This window comes from Ranitomeya variabilis, chromosome 1 (assembly GCF_051348905.1).
Source record: "Ranitomeya variabilis isolate aRanVar5 chromosome 1, aRanVar5.hap1, whole genome shotgun sequence".
Classification (NCBI taxonomy): Eukaryota; Metazoa; Chordata; class Amphibia; order Anura; family Dendrobatidae; genus Ranitomeya; species Ranitomeya variabilis.
In genome coordinates this window covers 1,051,530,914-1,051,552,511 of record NC_135232.1, presented here as the reverse complement: position 1 = coordinate 1,051,552,511, position 21,598 = coordinate 1,051,530,914, and the positions used below count along the sequence as shown (strand labels likewise).

Sequence of the window (21,598 nt, the reverse complement as noted above, 5' to 3'; positions counted from 1 at the left end):
CTGCGGCGCCCGACGCTGCGGCGCTGACCGCAAATGTGAACGTAGCCTAACATTAGTAGTGTGGAATATGCAAAAAAAAAAGGGGATATGAGATGGTTTACTGTATGTAAACCATGTCTCATATCATGTCAGGTTTGTGAAGGAAGGAGAGAGCAAAAGCCGGCAATTGAATTAGCGGCTTTTATGCTATCTAGCGCTGCATTAAATATAAATATACATATATAGGTGTCTCACTGACATATATATATGTATATACACACATTCTATGTGCATACATCTACTCTATTCTAACCTGTCAGTGTGATTTTACTGTACACAGCGCTGAATTGCCGGCTTTTCAAAGGACACTGGTGCGTAAAAATCGGACAGCAATACGGATGTCATACTGATGTCATACGGATGATGCAATTAAAAATCGCATTGCACTCACATGACAATCGCATACACTACATCCGTTTTTTCGGTCCAGATTACGGACCGATTTGTCTCTCGGCAGTGGAAATTTACCCTTAGGCCGGGTCACACATGCAACTGCAATGCGAGAAACTCGCGGGAGTATCTCGCCTCAATTCCTGTCACTGCCGCCGGCGGTTCGGATCAGAGCATTCAACTGCATAGAAAAACATGCCGCCGCACACTCCGGTCCCGAGTGCCGGCGGCAGTGCCGGGTATTGAGGCGACAGACTCGCCCGAGTTTCTCGCATTGCAGTTGCAAGTGGGACACCGGCCTTAATCTGAGAAGAGCATGAAAAACACAAAAATAAACGCATGTTCACATTGGCCAGCTTTGGACTGGAGTACCTTGGGCCCACCAGAGAAAAATCATTCTTGGAGCCCACCATGCAGTTATGTAAAAATACCGCACGGGACACATCCTCTATATACTACGCCACACGGGACTCATCCTCTATATACTGCACAGCACAGGACACATCCTCTATATACTGCACAGCACAGGACACATCCTCTATATACTGCACAGCACAGGACACATCCTCTATATACAGCACAGGACACATCCTCTATATACAGCACAGGACACATCCTCCATATACTGCACAGGACACATCCTCCATATACTGCACAAGACACATCCTCCATATACTGCACAGCACAGGACACATCCTATATATACTGCACCTCACAGGACACATCCTCTATATTCTGCACAGCACAGGACACATCCTCTATATACTGCACAGCACAGGACACATCCTCTATATACTACACAGGACACATCCTCTATATACTGCACAGGACACATCTTCTATATACTGCACAGGACACATCCTCTATATACTGCACAGCACAGGACACATCCTCTATATACTGCACAGCACAGGACACATCCTCTATATACTGCACAGCACAGGACACATCCTCTATATACTGCACAGTACACATCCTCTATATACTGCACAGCACAGGACACATCCTCTACATACAGCACAGGACACATCCTCTATATACTGCACAGGACACATCCTCTATATACTGCACAGGACACATCCTCTATATACTGCACAGCACAGGACACATCCTATATATACTGCACAGCACAGGACACATCCTCTATATTCTGCACAGCACAGGACACATCCTCTATATTCTGCACAGCACAGGACACATCCTCTATATACTGCACAGCACAGGACACATCCTCTATATACTGCACAGCACAGGAGGTCCTCTATATACTGCACAGCACAGGACACATCCTCTATATACTGCACAGCACAGGACACATCCTCTATATACTGCACAGCACAGCACAGCACACATCCTCTAAATACTGCACAGCACAGGAGGTCCTCTATATCCCACTGGCCGTATTCCACTGCTTCTGGCAACTAAGAACACCAAAGCTATGATACAGTGGCAGAAGACAGCGACTGTTACGTATTTTATTACACACAGGGAAATTACATTACTGATACCACTCTGGTGGTGAAATAACAAATACCCCTAAGTAATGCTTTAATACTTTATGAAAGTATTGCAATGTGCCATAATTATCTGATGTTCTACTGTGCATAGCTACTTAAAGTTAAATGTCATTTTACAGAAAATATTATATTGCTTGACTTGTGTGTGTGTAGATATATATATATATATACACAGCCCACCAGACTCCAGGCTTATAGCTCTCCTAGACTCCAATTACCAGTACAGAACCCAACACTGTAGAATGTAATGTCATTTTACAGCACTGGTTCCAGTACTTATATGGAAACTAGATGGTGGCCCGATTCTAACGCATCGGGTATTCTAGAATATGCATGTCCATGTAGTATATTGCACAGCCCACATAGTATATCGCCCAGCCACGTAGTATATTGCCCAGTCTAGTAGTATATTGCCCAGGCACATAGTATATTGCCCAGCCACGTAGTATATTGCCCAGTTACGTAGTATATTGCCCAGCCACGTAGTATATTGCCCAGTTACGTAGTATATTGCCCAGCCACGTAGTATATTGCCCAGCCACGTAGTATATTGCCCAGTTACGTAGTATATTGCCCAGTGACGTAGTATACAGCACAGAGCCACTTAGTATATTGCACAGTGACGTAGTATACAGCACAGAGCCACGTAGTATATTGCCCAGCCACGTAGTATATTGGCCAGTCACGTAGTATATTGCCCAGCCACGTAGTATATTGGCCAGTCACGTAGTATATTGCCCAGCCACGTATGTCACAGGTTAAAAAAAAAAGTAAACAAATACTCACCTTCCGAGGGCCCCTTGTAGTTCTGTCGCCTGTGTGGGGTGCAGGCGGCAGCTTCCGGTCCCAGGGTGTGATGCCATCGCAGTCACATGACCGTGACGTCATGGCAGGTCCTTCTCGCGCAGGCCCTGTGATGACGTCGCGGTCACATGACCGTGACGTCATGGCAGGTCCTTCTCGCATACCATCCTTGCCACCGGAACCTGCCGCTTGCATGGCGCGGTCACCGGAGCGTCACGAGGAGCGGGAAAGGCGAGTATATAATGATTTTTTTTTTTTTTTAATTATTTTTAACATTAGATGTTTTTACTATTGACGCTGCTTAGGCAGCATCAATAGTAAAAACTTGGTCACACAGGGTTAACAGAATATAAGCAATGTAATCACCCAGAAGATCTACTCTGAATGTCTCTGACTAAATATCAAACAATTAACAGCAAAGTCAGCCCTTTTAATCCTAGTAAAACTTAGCATTTATTAATACACCTAAAAATAAAAACATAATTGTATACATAAAGTGCTCATGATTAACAGTGCACAAGATAAAAAATGGCACAATCTCACCCAAATTGTTAGCTGGCCCTCAGATACTGCTCCATATACCAAGAGACCAGACGATGGGGAGAAAGGACATCAAGACCAAATAAACGACATAGGGGGGGAGTGGGGAACACGGGGGCCTCTTTTACCCTGTCGTGCCCTCTGCAATCAGCTCCCGCCCTTACAAGGGCAGTACCCAAGTGTGAGCCTATTTTTCGGTGCCCCTGGTCAGATATAGCCTCCCTGAACAAAAGTGTGTATCTTCCCTACGCGTTTCCCCACCCGTTTGGGGGGTTCATCAGGGGAAGTTTACCGGGCTAAAGAAAACCGAACGAAGTCACCTGCAGTGGCAGGGTATGACCTCTCTGTATGCCGAGATACTGTGTATAAGAAAAAATGGTCTCCCACCTGTTCACTATTCACTGCCATTATATAGAGAGGGAAGATGGGTTGGAGGGTGGTGCTAATTTTTAGCGTCTGACATCACTTCCTCCTCCTATTCCAAGAGAAAAAAAAAAAAATGTTTCTTTCTTTATATTTAGTCTTATGTTTTCCATATATTTATTTGATACCCCTTATTCTCACTTACTTCTCTCATACCTTCTAGCGTTCTCTTTATAATCCGTTTCTACACATTTTCATTTTCTACAGCTTGTGTAGGTACCATAGCAACCGTACCATGTGACCTAAGGTCCTGGTCAGCACTAGTTTTCATTTTCTACAGCTTGTGTAGGTACCATAGCAACCGTACCATGTGACCTCAGGTCCTGGTCAGCGCTAGTTTACTTTTACCCATGCGTTCCTGATAAGAAAATAGGAACCCGTCAGCTCATCTTGATTACCGAGCGTTATAGATTCCCGACGGTTTCCTACACTATTTGCTAGGGTTTGCACTAGCGCTGCGACGTCCATACAGACCATGTGACTTCAGGTCCTCGTCGGTGCTATTTCGCTTATGCGCGTGCATTCTAGAGACAATATCAGACTATCCGGTCAGCTGATCACATGTACTGACCGTGGTACGTTAGTTATTTGCTGCAAATTGTGCAGGCGCAATGACGACCTATATACCATTTGACCTCAGGTCCTAGTAGGTACTCGTTTACTTGTACATTCTCAGATCATACCGAACACCCGGTCAGCTGATCACAGGTACTGACCGTGGTGTATTGCTGACGGGTGTACTCAGTGGATAGTTACGGCGCTCCTGGTCATATGACCCTCAGATCTCAATGTACCACCCATAGATTATTGCGCTTGCGATGTCTCTGGATGTAATTTAGCATGTTTCTGTACATCTCTATTGAACTAGGGGTATCAAACTAAATAAACATATTTACTCTCAGAAACCAATTATTCCATTTCATATTACCCTTCAGTCCCCTTTACTATTAGGTATACTTTGTACAGTACTCCACTGTTACCAAAAAAGCTACAATTTACATAAATATCCAAATGTGTAGCGTCATGATACAGAATACAACAGTGAAAGTATCCACACCTATGTATGCTGCTTGATGCAGCCAAGGCTTATTATTTGAGATCATAAATAGATCTGTATAAAGGTTGCCTCTCTTGGCCCTGTTTAGCTATCATCATAGTACGAACACCGCATCGCCGAATGTGGGGACACTCTCATTAATGATTAGTCAGAGGGGGAGACTTGCTTATAAAAAGCAGCTGTAGTTAAGTTGTTCATTTAGTCCTTGGGGCCACTGGGTGTCCAGCCGATAGATCCAGCGGCACTCCCTCTGTAAAATCAGTCTGTCATAATTCCCCCCTCTCTTGGGCATTCTCACTTGGTCAATACCCATAAACTTGATAACTCCACAATCTCCGCCGTGGCAATTGTTCACATGTTTTGCCAATGGCGTGTCTCTCTCATTACGTATGTCCCCTAGATGTTCTCCCACTCTGCGTCTGAATTCCCTGATTGTTTTTCCCACATATGCTTTTCCACAGACACATGAGGCCTTATAAATTATTCCTGTTGTTTTACAGTTGATGAACTGTCTAATTGTGAAACTCTCCTGAGTGATATTGTTCACAAAACATTTTCCAGTTTGTATGGAATCACATGCCACACATTGCCCACACCTATAGCACCCAGTGGGTTTTACCGGGAGCCATGTTCCTCTAGTCTCAGGTCTCTGTAGGTGACTGTGTACCAGTCTATCCTTAAGGGATCTTCCCCTTTTGTATGTAATTTGGGGAGTCGCTCCGATTACTTTCGCCAGGTCCTGATCCATTTGGAGAATGTTCCAATGTTTCCTCAGGACATCACGTACTGCCGATGTCCCATTGTCAAATGTAGTAATTAAACGAATAGGCCCCACATTCTCCTCATTTCTCATTTTAGGTTTCAACAAAGCTTCTCTTGATTGAGTTTGTGCAAATTGGAATGATTGTATCAGGACCCCATCCGGGTAACCCCTCCTATGAAATCTCTCTCTTAAATCATCTGCCCAGAATTTGAATTCCCTTTTCTCTGAACACTTACGTTTTAGTCTCAGGTATTGCCCCTTTGGTATGCCTCTTTTTTGAGCAACCGGATGATGACTCTCCCATCTTAATAGGGAGTTTGTTGATGTGGGTTTACGGTAGATGGACGTTGTGAGGACACCTTTATCAAGTGCTTTGGTGATACAAATATCTAAAAAGGGTAACCTGTCCGTCTCAATCACTGAGGTAAACCGAAGGCCTATTCTGTTGATATTAAGGGCTACCACGAATGCCTCAAACCTGTCCCTCGTACCACTCCACAAAACAAAAACGTCGTCTATGAATCTCACCCAGAGATCCACAAATCTGGTGAATTCCTCCATAACCTCTGAGAAGACTATTGCGTCCTCCCACCAGCCCAGGAACAAATTTGCAAAACTTGGCGCTGCCGGATTACCCATTGCAGTGCCCCTGAGCTGGTGGTAGGTGTCTCCATCAAAGGTGAAGAAATTGTTTTTGAGAGAGAAATCTAGGAGTTCCAAAACAAATTGATTATGTTTTATAAACTGGCATCCTCTAGATCCAAGGAAATGTTTAACTCCTTGTATCCCCTGATCATGGGGTATAGAGGAGTACAACATTTCTACATCTATGCTAGCCAAAAACGTTTCTTGGTCAATCGGGATACCCTCCAATTTCTGTAACAGGTCTGTTGTATCACGGATATGTGAAGGCAACGCTGTCACAAAGGGTTTTAGGATGTGATCAACATATATCCCCAAATTATTGCAAATACTCCCTATACCAGAGACTATCGGTCTCCCTTTTAGGGGGGTATACCCTTTGTGTACCTTTGGAAGGCTATAAAACGTGGCCATGATCGGGTACCTAGGCAAGAGAAAAGCCAGTTCATCTTTGCTAATCAATTGATTCTCTTTTGCTCCAAACAACAAATTTTTAAGAGTGTCAATACTTTTTATTAGAGGGTCACCCCTGACGATTTCATATGTCATGGTATCCTGGAGAAGAGAGAGGCACATTTCCTTATACCGTTCAATATCCATTATAACAATATTGCCCCCCTTATCGGAGGGCTTAATTGCTATAGAGTTATCTTGTTCCAAATTTCGGAGGGCTTTCATCTGCTCTCTAGAAAGATTATGTTGTACATGTGCCTTTCTCATCTCTTTAATATCTTTCGTCACCAAATTAAGGAAGACATCAATAACCGATACATCCCCTCCACCCGGGGGCATTTTAGTGCTTGGATTTTTAAGGGGGGTAAATGGACCCAAACCTAATGACATTGGTGGCACCTCATCAAGTTCTGCTAGACACTGTACATCACATAACAGCTCAGGGGGATATTATATTCACGACAGATTTTCTGATCCTTATCCTTAAAAAACTTGTGCCATCTAAGTTTTCTAACAAAAAGGTTCACGTCTTTAATGACATCAAAGGTTACCATGTCAGTTGTGGGCACAAATGATAGCCCTTTACTGAGAACTGTCATTTCAATTTCTGTAATGGGTCTCTGAGATAAATTAATAATTTGTAGGTCTATTCCTTGTTTGGGAAATTGTTCCGATTCCTCAGGGGGTATGCCCGGTCTAAAAAAAACCCCTCTTGGTGAAGATGCTGTATACCTCTCTTTCCCGGAATACCCTCTTTGTCTGCCTTTCTGTCGCCCCCTGCTGTTTCTCTGTCTACCGTCTGTATCTGATAACTCGGTATCTGTTGATGAAATATCCGTTTCCCTCTCCCTCTCCTGTCTCCCTCCCATATACTGATACACCTTATTATCCTTAAAGTCCTGTAGGTCTCTACAGAACTGTTTATGCTTTCTTTCTTTTAGATGATACTGAAATTTTTCAATTGTATTTTGTAGGGCTACCTCTTTTACACCAAAATCCCCCTCTGTTTTAAACTTCTTAGTGATGTCTATTTGTTCCTTAAGTTTACTATTTAAGATTTCAAAATTACATTTCTCCTCATTCACCAAAATCTGCATCAATCTTAGAGAACTGGCAGTAGCCTCTTTTTCCCATTTACTCATCAGCTGTGGAGACCGACAACGAGGTGCAGGCAATAAATTAATTCGTAGGCCTCTGGGTACTATGTTATTTTTTATGTAGCTCTCCAGACTCTGTATTTCCCACCAAGAGGAAATCTGTTCTTTATAGACCTTAGTAAGGTCATTAAAAGCCGCTGCATACGTGGGAGTATACTTTTTCTGACAGAAAGTTTTTTCAGAAAATATATCTTTGGCCTCATTAAGCCATGCTTCTGTATCCGGGCAAGACGATAGAAAACCGGCCATAACAACCACAAAATTATTAACAGAATATAAGCAATGTAATCACCCAGAAGATCTACTCTGAATGTCTCTGACTAAATATCAAACAATTAACAGCAAAGTCAGCCCTTTTAATCCTAGTAAAACTTAGCATTTATTAATACACCTAAAAATAAAAACATAATTGTATACATAAAGTGCTCATGATTAACAGTGCACAAGATAAAAAATGGCACAATCTCACCCAAATTGTTAGCTGGCCCTCAGATACTGCTCCATATACCAAGAGACCAGACGATGGGGAGAAAGGACATCAAGACCAAATAAACGACATAGGGGGGGAGTGGGGAACACGGGGGCCTCTTTTACCCTGTCGTGCCCTCTGCAATCAGCTCCCGCCCTTACAAGGGCAGTACCCAAGTGTGAGCCTCTTTTTCGGTGCCCCTGGTCAGATATAGCCTCCCTGAACAAAAGTGTGTATCTTCCCTACGCGTTTCCCCACCCGTTTGGGGGGTTCATCAGGGGAAGTTTACCGGGCTAAAGAAAACCGAACGAAGTCACCTGCAGTGGCAGGGTATGACCTCTCTGTATGCCGAGATACTGTGTATAAGAAAAAATGGTCTCCCACCTGTTCACTATTCACTGCCATTATATAGAGAGGGGAGATGGGTTGGAGGGTGGTGCTAATTTTTAGTGTCTGACATCACTTCCTCCTCCTATTCCAAGAGAAAAAAAAAAAAAAAATGTTTCTTTCTTTATATTTAGTCTTATGTTTTCCATATATTTATTTGATACCCCTTATTCTCACTTACTTCTCTCATGGTCACATGGTACGGTTGCTATGGTACCTACACAAGCTGTAGAAAATGAAAATGTGTAGAAACGGATTATAAAGAGAACGCTAGAAGGTATGAGAGAAGTAAGTGAGAATAAGGGGTATCAAATAAATATATGGAAAACATAAGACTAAATATAAAGAAAGAAACATTTTTATTTTTTTTTCTCTTGGAATAGGAGGAGGAAGTGATGTCAGACACTAAAAATTAGCACCACCCTCCAACCCATCTCCCCTCTCTATATAATGGCAGTGAATAGTGAACAGGTGGGAGACCATTTTTTCTTATACACAGTATCTCGGCATACAGAGAGGTCATACCCTGCCACTGCAGGTGACTTCGTTCGGTTTTCTTTAGCCCGGTAAACTTCCCCTGATGAACCCCCCAAACGGGTGGGGAAACGCGTAGGGAAGATACACACTTTTGTTCAGGGAGGCTATATCTGACCAGGGGCACCGAAAAAGAGGCTCACACTTGGGTACTGCCCTTGTAAGGGCGGGAGCTGATTGCAGAGGGCACGACAGGGTAAAAGAGGCCCCCGTGTTCCCCACTCCCCCCCTATGTCGTTTATTTGGTCTTGATGTCCTTTCTCCCCATCGTCTGGTCTCTTGGTATATGGAGCAGTATCTGAGGGCCAGCTAACAATTTGGGTGAGATTGTGCCATTTTTTATCTTGTGCACTGTTAATCATGAGCACTTTATGTATACAATTATGTTTTTATTTTTAGGTGTATTAATAAATGCTAAGTTTTACTAGGATTAAAAGGGCTGACTTTGCTGTTAATTGTCACACAGGGTTAATAGCGACGGTAACGGAGTGAGTTACCCGCGGCATAACGCGGTCCGTTACCGCTGACATTAACCCTGTGTGAGCGGTGACTGCGGGGAGGATGGAGCGGGCGCCGGGCACTGACTGCAGGGGAGTAGGGAGGGACTAATCGGACTGTGGCCGTCGCTGATTGGTCGCGGCAGCCATGACAGGCAGCTGGCGAGACCAATCAGCGACTTGGATTCCATGACAGACAGAGGCCGCGACCAATGAGTATCCGTGACAGACAGACAGAAAGACGGAAGTACCCCTTAGACAATTATATAGTAGACAAAGAAGACGGAGCAGGACACAAGACTAATGCAGAGTTAGGCCTCATTCATACTTTTGTATTTTGGTCACCATTTAGCATTGGGATTTGTAAGACAAAACCCAGAGCTGAAGGTACACAGAATATAATAGAAAGAGTCACATTTATTCTTCAAATTACTGACGAAAACACGTCAGTGCAGATGAGGCCTAATAAGCAGTTCCCCACACAGACCAGGAACTATATTTTATGGGCTCGCTCATGCGTATAACACTGCCGAGAGCTATGTGATGTTGTATCGGATAGCACTGGGCCCAGTGTTCTACTATGGGATAGTGCAGATGTGCAATTATTAATGGCAGCATGATGCAAGTGTATCCGATATTCGGATGACATGTACCCATACAAGTCTATAGGTGCGTGCAGTAGTGTAACTAGCGATAGGGGGCAGAGGGTGCTGTTGCCCTGGGCCCCACGCTCTGAGGAGCCCACCTGGAGCCACACTACATATAACTGTATCCATACCTCCCAACCGTCCCGGATCCGGCGGGACTGTCACGATGTTGACAGTCTCCCCCGCTGTCACGGCTGGGACAAGTATGTCCCGCACTGGTTGGGAGGTGTGCAATGTATCAGCCGGTCATCCCTGCACCCGCAGAGCCTAACACCACATATTGGCTGCTCTGTGCGCACAGGACCTGTGATGAGGTCACAGGAGGGGAGGAGTCAGGGGTCACATGATCGGGACCTCCGTGGATTGCAGGACTCGGCTATGATGGTTGCCAACTTGCCATGGTGCTGCTGGATGAGGTAAGTAAGCTGCCTTATGTGTGGGGTCAGGAGGTGTTTACAGTGTGGATGTAGCAGAGCCATGTGTGTACGAGGTGTATGGAGTGGAGCTGAATGTGTACGAGGTGTACGGAGCGGAGCCGTGTCTGTATGAGGTGTATGGAGTGGAGCCGTATGTGTATGAGGTGTATAGAGCGGAGCTAAATGTGTACGAGGTGTATGGAGCGGAGCCGCGTGTGTGCGAGGTGTACGGAGCGGAGCCGTGTCTGTATGAGGTGTATGGAGTGGAGCCGTATGTGTATGAGGTGTATGGAGCGGAGCTAAATGTGTACGAGGTGTATGGAGCGGAGCCGCGTGTGTGCGAGGTGTACGGAGCGGAGCCGCGTGTGTATGAGGTGTATGGAGCGGAGCGCGTGTGTACGGAGCGGAGCCGTGTGTGCAAAGTGTATGGAGTGCAGCCGCGTGTGTAGGAGTAGCTATGTGTGGCCATTATACGGTGCGAAGTATCATGTGCGGCCAATATACAGTATGGAGCATCATGTGCGGTCATTATACAGTATGGAGCATCATGTGCAGACAATATACAGTATGGAGCATCATGTGTGGCCATTATACAGTATGGAGCATCATGTGCGGTCATTATACAGTATGGAGCATCATGTGTGGCCATTATACAGTATGGAGCATCATGTGTGGTCATTATACAGTATGGAGCATCATGTGGGGCCATTATACAGTATGGAGCATCATGTGGGGTCATTATACAGCATGGAGCATCATGTGTGGTCATTATACAGCATGGAGCATCATCTGGGGCCATTATACAGTATTGAGCATCATGTGTGGCCATTATACAGTATGGAGCACTGTGTGGCCATATTTTTTTGTTTATAATTATTGTTTATGAAACAGTGTAATCAGCAGTGCTAAATGGGTGTGGTTGGGATGTGGATATGGGTGTGACTAGTTATAAATGGGTGTGGTCAGAGACGTGGCCTAAAACTTGCCGTTGCGCGCCAGAAACTTTGTCCCTCTTTCCCATCTTCAAAAGTTGGGAGGTATGCTGTATCACTGTGCACAGTGTGCCAATACAGATAAACTCAGCGACAAAGCGGGGAGAGTTTGAGCCGAGTGACATTACCATAATCGGACCAATTCTTTTGCATGAGAGGATCGATGGCCGTGTGAACGAACCCTAAACCTCACATGATTGAAGATGTAGAGAACCCTGTTCCTAATGTGGAACATCAAGAAAACAATGACATCCCATCTATAAAAACATGAATGATCGTTATTAATAATGGAAACAGGGGCACTACTCACAATTCTGAGGCTGAGATCTCTAAATTGAACTCATCCGTTAGATTGTCTGGGGTCGGCTCACTATGGCAAGGAAAAGATAGATGTGAGTAGAAAAGAAAATACAGGTCAAGCTCCTGACATAATGACATTAGGCTTCCTATAGATTTACTGTACTGACGGATCTCAAAATATGTCTGTGTATGGTTCATTACTAATAGGAAATAGTTCATTAATGTAACATATAGTAACATAGTTAGCAAGGCCGAAAAAATACATTTGTCCATCCAGTTCAGCCAATATTCCGTCACAATAAATCCCCAGATCTACGTCCTTCTAAAGAACCTAATCACTGTAAGATACAATATTGTTACTCTCCAGGAAGACATCCAGGCCACTCTTGAACCCCTCGACTGAGTTCTCCATCACCACCTCCTCAGGCAAGGAATTCCAGATTCTCACTGCCCTAACAGTAAAGAATCCTCTTCTATGTTGATGGAAAAACCTTCTCTCCTCCAGACGCAGAGAATGCCCCTTGTGACCGGCACCTTCCTTGGTATAAACAGACCCTCGGAGAGATATTTGTATTGTCCCCTTATATACTTACACATGGTTATTAGATCGCCCCTCAGTCATCTTTTTTCTAGACTAAATAATCCTAATTTTGCTAATCTCTCTGGGTATTGTAGTTCCCCCATCCCCTTTATTAATTTTGTTAACCCTTTCATGGGAAATTTCAGGGGAAATTTTCCAGTTTTGAGCTCTAATTTTGTACTTCCTTTTTTCAAGAGCCATCATTTTTTATTTTTATGTCCATATAGACCAGGAGTGGGCAATTAATTTTCCCAAGGGGCCACATGACAGACCGTGACTGTTGTGGAGGGCCGAACCAATAGGCCGAAATTAATTCTGCTCAATTTTAATATATAATTATTATACTTTTGATAATTTTATTAATATTCATTGTATCACTTAATAATGAGCAGAACCAGAAGCCTCGCCAACAAAATGGACGAATTAGAACTAATGAACTAATGTTGTTGGAGCATAATTATGACATGATGGGGATATCTGAGACGTGGCTGGATGAGAGCCATGACTGGGCTGTTAACTTGCAGGGCTTGTGGGTGGAGATAAGGGGAGGGGGAAAAAATAATAAATTACTGATAGGGGTTTGTTATAAATCTCCAAAAATAATGGAAGCAACGGAGAATATCCTCGTAAAGCAAATAGATGAAGCTGCGACTCAAGGAGAAGTCATTATTATGGGGGACTTCAACTACCCTGAAATAGATTGGGGAACAGAAACCTGCAGTTCCAGCAAAGGTAATCGGTGTCTGACAACTATGAGAGACAATTACCTTTCACAACTGGTTCAGGACCCAACAAGAAGGGGGGCACTGCTAGACCTAATATTAACCAACAGGCCAGACCGCATATCAAATATAAGGGTTGGGGGTCACTTGGGGAATAGTGATCACAAAATAATAAGTTTTCATGTATCCTTTAATAAGATGTGTAATAGAGGGGTTACAAGGACACTAAACTTCAGGAGGGCAAATTTCCAACGGATGAGAGAGGATCTTGGTGCAATTAACTGGGACGATATCCTGAGACATAAAAATACACAAAGAAAATGGGAGACGTTTATTATCATCCTGGATAGGACCTGTGCACAGTATATACCGTATGGGAATAAACATACTAGAAATAGGAGGAAACCAATATGGCTAAATAGAGCTGTGAGGGGCGCAATAAGGGACAAAAAGAAAGCATTTAGAGAATTAAAGGAAGTAGGTAGTGAGGAGGCATTAAATAAATACAAAAAATTAAATAAATTCTGTAAAAAGCAAATCAAGGCAGCAAAAATTGAGACAGAGAGACTCATTGCCAGAGAGAGTAAAAATAATCCCAAAATACTCTTTAACTACATAAATAGTAAGAAACTAAAAAATGATAGTGTTGGCCCCCTTAAAAATAGTCTGGGTGAAATGGTGGATGAGGAAAAAGCCAATATGCTAAATGACTTTTTTTCATCAGTATTTACAAAAGAAAATCCCATGGCAGACAAAATGACTAATGATAAAAATTCCCAATTAAATGTCACCTGCTTAACCCAGCAGGAAGTACGGCGGCGTCTAAAAATCACTAAAATTGACAAATCTCCGGGCCCGGATGGGATACACCCCCGAGTACTGCAGGAATTAAGTACAGTCATTGATAGACCATTATTTTTAATCTTTAAAGACTCCATAATAACAGGGTCTGTACCAGAGGACTGGGGTATAGCAAATGTGGTGCCAATATTCAAAAAAGGGGCAAAAACTGAACTCGGTAATTATAGGCCAGTAAGCTTAACCTCTACTGTGGGTAAAATCCTGGAGGGCATTCTAAGGGATGCTATACTGGAGTATCTGAAGAGGAATAACCTCATGACCCAGTATCAGCACGGGTTTACTAGGGACCGTTCATGTCACACTAATTTGATCAGCTTCTATGAAGAGGTAAGTTCCGGACTGGACCAAGGGAACCCAGTGGCTGTAGTGTACATGGACTTTTCAAAAGCTTTTGATACGGTGCCACACAAAAGGTTGTTACATAAAATGAGAATAATGGGGATCGGGGAAAATATGTGTAAGTGGATTGAGAGCTGGCTCAGGGATAGGAAACAAAGGGTGGTTATTAATGGAGCACACTCGGATTGGGTCGCGGTTAGCAGTGGGGTACCACAGGGGTCAGTATTGGGCCCTCTTCTTTTTAACATATTTATTAATGACCTTGTAGGGGTCATTCAGAGTAGAATTTCAATATTTTCAGATGACACTAAACTCTGCAGGGTAATCAATACAGGGGAGGACAATTTTATATTACAGGATGATTTATGTAAACTAGAAGCTTGGGCTGATAAATGGCAAATGAGCTTTAATGGGGATAAATGTAAGGTCATGCACTTGGGTAGAAGTAATAAGATGTATAACTATGTGCTTAATTCTAAAACTCTGGGCAAAACCGTCAATGAAAAAGACCTGGGTGTATGGGTGGATGACAAACTCATATTCAGTGGCCAGTGTCAGGTAGCTACTACAAAGGCAAATAAAATAATGGGATGCATTAAAAGAGGCATAGATGCTCATGAGGAGAACATAATTTTACCTCTATACAAGTCACTAGTTCGACCACACTTAGAATACTGTGCACAGTTCTGGTCTCCGGTGTATAAGAAAGACATAGCTGAACTGGAGCGGGTGCAGAGAAGAGCGACCAAGGTTATTAGAGGACTGGGGGGTCTGCAATACCAAGATAGGTTATTACACTTGGGGCTATTTACTTTGGAAAAACGAAGACTAAGGAGTGATCTTATTTTAATGTATAAATATATGAGGGGACAGTACAAAGACCTTTCTGATGATCTTTTTAATCATAGACCTGAGACAGGGACAAGAGGGCATCCTCTACGTCTGGAGGAAAAAAAGGTTTAAGCATAATAACGGATGCGGATTCTTTACTGTAAGAGCAGTGAGACTATGGAACTCTCTGCCGTATGATGTTGTAATGAGTGATTCATTAATTAAATTTAAGAGGGGACTGGATGCCTTTCTGGAAAAGTATAATGTTACAGGGTATATACACTAGATTCCTTGAAAGGGCGTTGATCCAGGGAACTAGTCTGATTGCCGTATGTGGAGTCGGGAAGGAATTTTTTTCCCCAAGGTGGAGCTTACTCTTTGCCACATGGTTTTTTTTTGCCTTCCTCTGGATCAACATGTTAGGGGATGTTAGGTTAGACTATGGGTTGAACTAGATGGACTTAAAGTCGTCCTTCAACCTTAATAACTATGAATTAAGCATGCTGACGTCCACCTATATATCGTTTGAACCCGAGCACAGCCCCCTCTGTATATTGTATGAGCCCCCCAACAGCCCCTTATATGTGGCATGAGCCCACACAGCCTCCCCCATATGCGACATAAGCCCCACACAGCCTCCCCATATACTGTATGAGCCCCACACAGCCTCCTCATATACTGTATGAGCCCCACACAGCCTCCCCATATACTGTATGAGCCCCACACAGCCTCCCCATATACACTGCGTGTCGCCCCCATAGCCTCCCCATGTGCAGCATGTCGCCCCCATAGCCTCCCCATGTGCAGCATGTCGCCTGTATATGCAGCACCAAGTGCCACATGTCGCCCTCATATGCAGCACCATGTGCAGCATGTCACCCCCCCTATGTACAGCACCATGTCACCCTCCCATGTGCAGCACCATGTCACCCCATGTGGGCAGCATCGTGTCCCACCTCCATAGCCTCCCCATGCCCACCCAAATAGCCCATACACATGAGAGAAAAAAATGAACCTCACATACTCACCTGGGTCCCGTTCCCTGGCGCACGTTCCATGATATGATGAAGTGACGTCATTGTGTCTGCTGTTTCACATGCTGATTGGTGGAGGAATTGGCTGGAGGCCCCTCCTCCACCAGGAGTCAGCGGCGCAGCGCAGAGCCACAGATGGAGACAGCGAGCGGGCGGGCACTGTGCGGCCCATGGACCTCTGATTTCCGGCCCCACGGCTGTCTTGGTACGTGGGCCGGACTGAGACAGTCAGAGGGCCGGATGTGGCCCATGGGCCTCACTTTCCCCAGGTCTGATATAGACATATGAGGGCTTGTTTTTTGCAGGACGAGTTGTACTTTTGAATGACACCATTGATTTTTACACATAGTGTACCTGAAAAAGGGAAACTAATTCCAAGTTCATTGAAATTGTGAAAAAAAAACCATAAATTCTGACTTTTTGTTTTTAATTGTTTTTACGGTTAGCATTTTGTGATAAAAATGACCTTGCAATATCATTCTGCTCATCAGTATGAAGACGGCGAAACCAAGCGTCCATTTTTTTTTAAATTATTTTAGTAGTGAAAAGAAATAGAAATTTGAGAAAAAAATGTTTTTGTGTCACCATCTTATGAGACCAGTAATGTTTCTATTTTTCGGCCGATGGAGCTGTGTGATAGCTTATTTTTTGCAGGGCTAGATGACGTTTTTATTAGTACAATTTTAGGATACATGTGACTTTTTGATCGCTTGTTACAGCTGTTTTGTGGGATTGTGGCAACCAGAAAAAAGGAAAATTCACATTCTTGAATTTTTCTCTGATTAGGCTCCGTTCACACGTTGCGTTTTTGCTTCGTTTTTAATGCAAATTTTCAGCTGCGTTTTACAGTAGCGGCAAAGTCTATGACATTTCAGAAATCTCACGCACACAGCTTGATTTTTTTTGTCCTCAGTATTTTGTACAAAACCATAGGTTTTGCAAAATGCCTCATGTCACTTCTTGTAGCAATTTTCAGCGTTTTAGTAGTGTTTTTCACCTATTGAAAGCAATCTGTAGTGCAAACAAACGCTGCAAAACGCAGTTAAAAAGCAATGTGTGAACATAGCCTTACGGTGTTTACTGGGTTAATTGTTTTTATATTTTGATAGAGCTGAATTTTTACATTTTTTAAACATCTTTATTTTCAATGGGGTACAAGGGGGATGATTTGAACTTTAAGGTATTTTTTAAATATTTTTTTTTTACATTTTCACTGTTATTGTTATTGCCCTTCGGGGACGTAAAGATGAGATAGTCTGATCGCCCGTGCTAGATAGAGTGATGCCAGAGCATCGCTGTATATTGCAGAAATCACAGTCTCCTGTGGGGTTTCACAGGAGCTCCGTAATGACAGGCACAGGGGTCATCAGCTCACCCCTTGTTGTCATGGCAATCCATCGGCGACCTGCGATCACATAACAGGTGCGCCGACGGGCAAAAGAATGATGCGCACGCATGTCGGCGCCACATGTTAAATGCAGCTGTCAGAGATTGACAGTGGCATCTAACATGCGCCATACATGTAAGGCGGATGTCATGAAGGGGTCAAATACCTGAGGGCCCCCTTCCTCACTGTGTCATGTAAAGTCCTGAGGCTGCGGGCCCCTTCCCCACTGTGTCATGTAATGTCCTGAGGCTGAGGGCCCCCTTCCCCACTGTGTCACGTAATGTCCTGAGGCTGAGGGCCCCCTTCCCCACTGTGTCACGTAATGTCCTGAGGCTGAGGGCCCCTTCCCCACTGTGTCACGTAATGTCCTGAGGCTGAGGGCCCCCTTCCCCACTGTGTCATGTAATGTCCTGAGGCTGAGGGCCCCTTCCCCACTGTGTCATGTAAAGTCCTGAGGCTGAGGGCCCCTTCCCCATTGTGTCATGTAATGTCCTGAGGCTGAGGGCCCCTTCCCCACTGTGTCACGTAATGTCCTGAGGCTGAGGGCCCCCTTCCCCACTGTGTCACGTAATGTCCTGAGGCTGAGGGCCCCCTTCCCCACTGTGTCACGTAATGTCCTGAGGCTGAGGGCCCCCTTCCCCACTGTGTCACGTAATGTCCTGAGGCTGAGGGCCCCTTCCCCACTGTGTCACGTAATGTCCTGAGGCTGAGGGCCCCCTTCCCCACTGTGTCACGTAACGTCCTGAGGCTGAGGGCCCCTTCCCCAGATGGGAAATGGTGGGAGAGGCGAGACCCACAGTAAATTAAGAGACAGTGGTGAAGGGGGACCACAGGAAATTAAACATTTTCTATGGAGGACCCCAACCTTGTGTTACCTTTAGATTGCATGGGGGCCTCCACTAACTACCTCAGTGGCTGGAGAACTATGCTGCAGGCTGCCTGCAGGCATCATCTATGTTACTTACACATTACTGCCTGCAGCCAGTCATCATAAATGTCCCTCAGCTCCAGACTATATATTGCTGTGCTGCTTGGGCAGGACAGCCGACCAATCACAGCACAGATCATTGCCTGAGGTGTGCTATGAGGACACACAAAGAAAACTAATGCTGATTGGCTGCATATCAGCCAATCAGCATTAGGCCACCTCTGTCCACAAGTTATGATGAAGAGCTGGAGACGCAGTACCAGAACCAGGTGAGTGTGGTGGGTGAGCTGCTGTGTGCGTGTGTCTCCTCTCTGCCTCACACAGCGGTGTCTCTGACTGTGCCGGCTGAAGTGAGGGCGGCACTCGGCACACACGCACGCTGCGCACGGGCCGGCTCTTAGCAGATCAATAGAAGTCGGCGTCGGCAGCAGCAGGTGATGTGAAGGAGCTGCCGCGTGGCTGCACTACACATCATTTGTTCCATACAGCCTGCGCGCCGGTGCCGGCTATAGGACAAAGTGGGCACGGCTCGGTGTATACTACTGGCATGCAGGGCAGGGACAAATGAAGGAGGCAGGGGCTGGGGCCCTCCGGAGGATCCTCTGCTGTACCGGTGCCCCAGTCCGACCCTGACATTGGCCATAAAACCTACAAGAGAAAAAATGAGCAAAAATCCTGCAGTACATAAGTAAAAAGAAAAAAGTGCATCTAAATAAGAGTTTTTAGTAATACTGTTTTTGATCAAGAATAGCATAAAAGCCATCCCACCACGACAAGGTGACTCTGATCGGGACGGTCCTACACTCTCTAATATTAAACCTTACCATGTGTCAATGTTGACCTCAGTGTGAATAAGGGCAGACAACAGGACTGGGCCCAACCAGTAGACACCAGTCTGGGGGCCTTTATATCAGATTCCAGCGATGTATCACTGACTGTGCTATTTAGTGTAGTTATTTTAAAATCACTGTTTTATCAGCAGGAGATTATCACTAGAGGACTACTTGGCTTTCTGCCAAGTAATCCAGCCTTGCCCCCACCACTGATTGGCAGCATTCTGCCTCTGCACAGTGTACACAAAAAACTGCAAAACAGTGCAGGGTTATACAGAGCTCAGCATTGAACAAAACTGGTAGATCCGCAGCAGATAAAACAGTTTTTAATCAAAACTGCCACAGCCAATAAAGTGATGAATCGCTGGAATCAGGGTCTCTGCCCCTACAGCATGCTATTCTTATATGTGGTAGCAAAGACTTGGTGACAAATTCCCTTTAATAGTTTTTCTGTATTACATATTCATGCAATGTGCTCTACACGTTGTGTCGCTGCTATAGTCTACAGGTGGTTTTCTTGCATTTTTACAGGCCAATGATTACTGATCTTACAGTCCATCTAACATCCAGGCAAGTGATTCCCTGGCAGAAACATGGATTTCAGAGCCCGGGTCAGGACAAGTATTGTGCCCTGCTGAACCATGGACCATTCCATTAGTATTCCCTGAGGTCCTCCCACCAGTCCAGTATGGGATCCCCTATTCCCCAAGCACATTCACTGTATTTTAAGATAAAAACAATGTCATACTTTTCCCTTTCCATAAAATTAAGAAAAAAGTTATACATTTCCATTTTGTTTACTTTATTTTCCATTTTTTGTGTGGTTTCTTTTATCTATTTTATTACCAATCACTAAAGCTGACCCTCACCTAGCTCTAACCCTAAATGTATCTTTAACCCTAACCTTAGCCCAAGCCCGCTTAGTCTCTTGATTGCTGCCAATGCAGAGAGCAGCAGCTGTGATGAGTTGGTCTGCGCTCTGCATTTTGGCCTGAGTAGCCGCTCCCGGCTGAAAAAGACTGGGGAATGAATGAAACGAAGGTAATGTAGCTTCGGTGACTAGCGGTGCCGTCACCGAAGCTGCGCCCCCTGGTGGCATATCCTCATATGGACTGTAACGTGGGAACTTTTTCTGAATATTTTCTCATGCTACAGTTCAAATGAGTTTCTGCCACCAGGGGGCGCAGCTTCGGTGACGGCACTGCTAGTCACCGAAGCTACATTACCTTCTTTCATTCATTCCCCAGTCTTTTTCAGCCGGGAGCGGCTACGTTAGCAGCGCTCCTGGTTGTAAATGTATTTAACCCCATTCAGATGGATTTACAGTGTGCGACTTGACTGTACAGCGGACAGGTATGGGATATTGTTGCTTTTTTATTTTGGATTTTTTTTTACAGGAGATCGAGGGTCTTCAGGTGGATTGAGCGTACAATAAAGATAATAAAACCCTGTGTCTTTCTTTCATTAAAATACTTTATTCTTAATGTGTGTGTGTATTTTTAACCCTTTCCTACTATTGGATTAATAATGGATAGGTATCTTATTGACTCCTCTCCATTATTAACCAGGCTTAATGTCACCTTACAATAGCCAATAACCCTGGTCCCTCGCTAGGCTATTAATATCTGCCCTCAGTCACTGGCTTTCCCACCCTGGTGGAGAAAATTGCGCAGGAGCCCACGCCAGTTTTTTCTGTGATTTAACCCTTTATTTTAAAAACTAGAGCTCCCACATTTTGCACACACAAACTACTAACATTATTAGTGATAAATATGTAAAAATATAACGGATATGAAATGGTTTACTGTATGTAAACCATGTCTCATATCCTGTCGGGTTTGGTAGGATTAGACTATCTCTTGAAGCTCATCAAGAGAATGCCAAGAGTGTGCAAAGCAGTCATGAAAGCAAAAGGTGGCTACTTTGAAGAACCTAGAATATAAGACATAATTTCAGTTGTTTCACACTTTTTTGTTAAGTATATAATTCCACATGTGTTAATTCATAGTTTTGATGCCTTCAGTGTGAATGTACAAATTTCATAGTCATGAAAATA

General features: G+C 44.3%; 1 long non-coding RNA gene across 1 annotated transcript in view; it reads right to left on the bottom strand.

Annotated features, from left to right (window-relative positions):
* Positions 1-21,598, bottom strand: part of LOC143785666 (uncharacterized) — a 50,749-nt gene that overhangs the window by 16,519 nt on the left and 12,632 nt on the right. Inside the window, exon 2 of the long non-coding RNA XR_013218052.1 lies at positions 12,038-12,097. This is a non-coding gene — a long non-coding RNA (uncharacterized LOC143785666). The remainder of the gene's footprint in view (positions 1-12,037; positions 12,098-21,598) is intronic.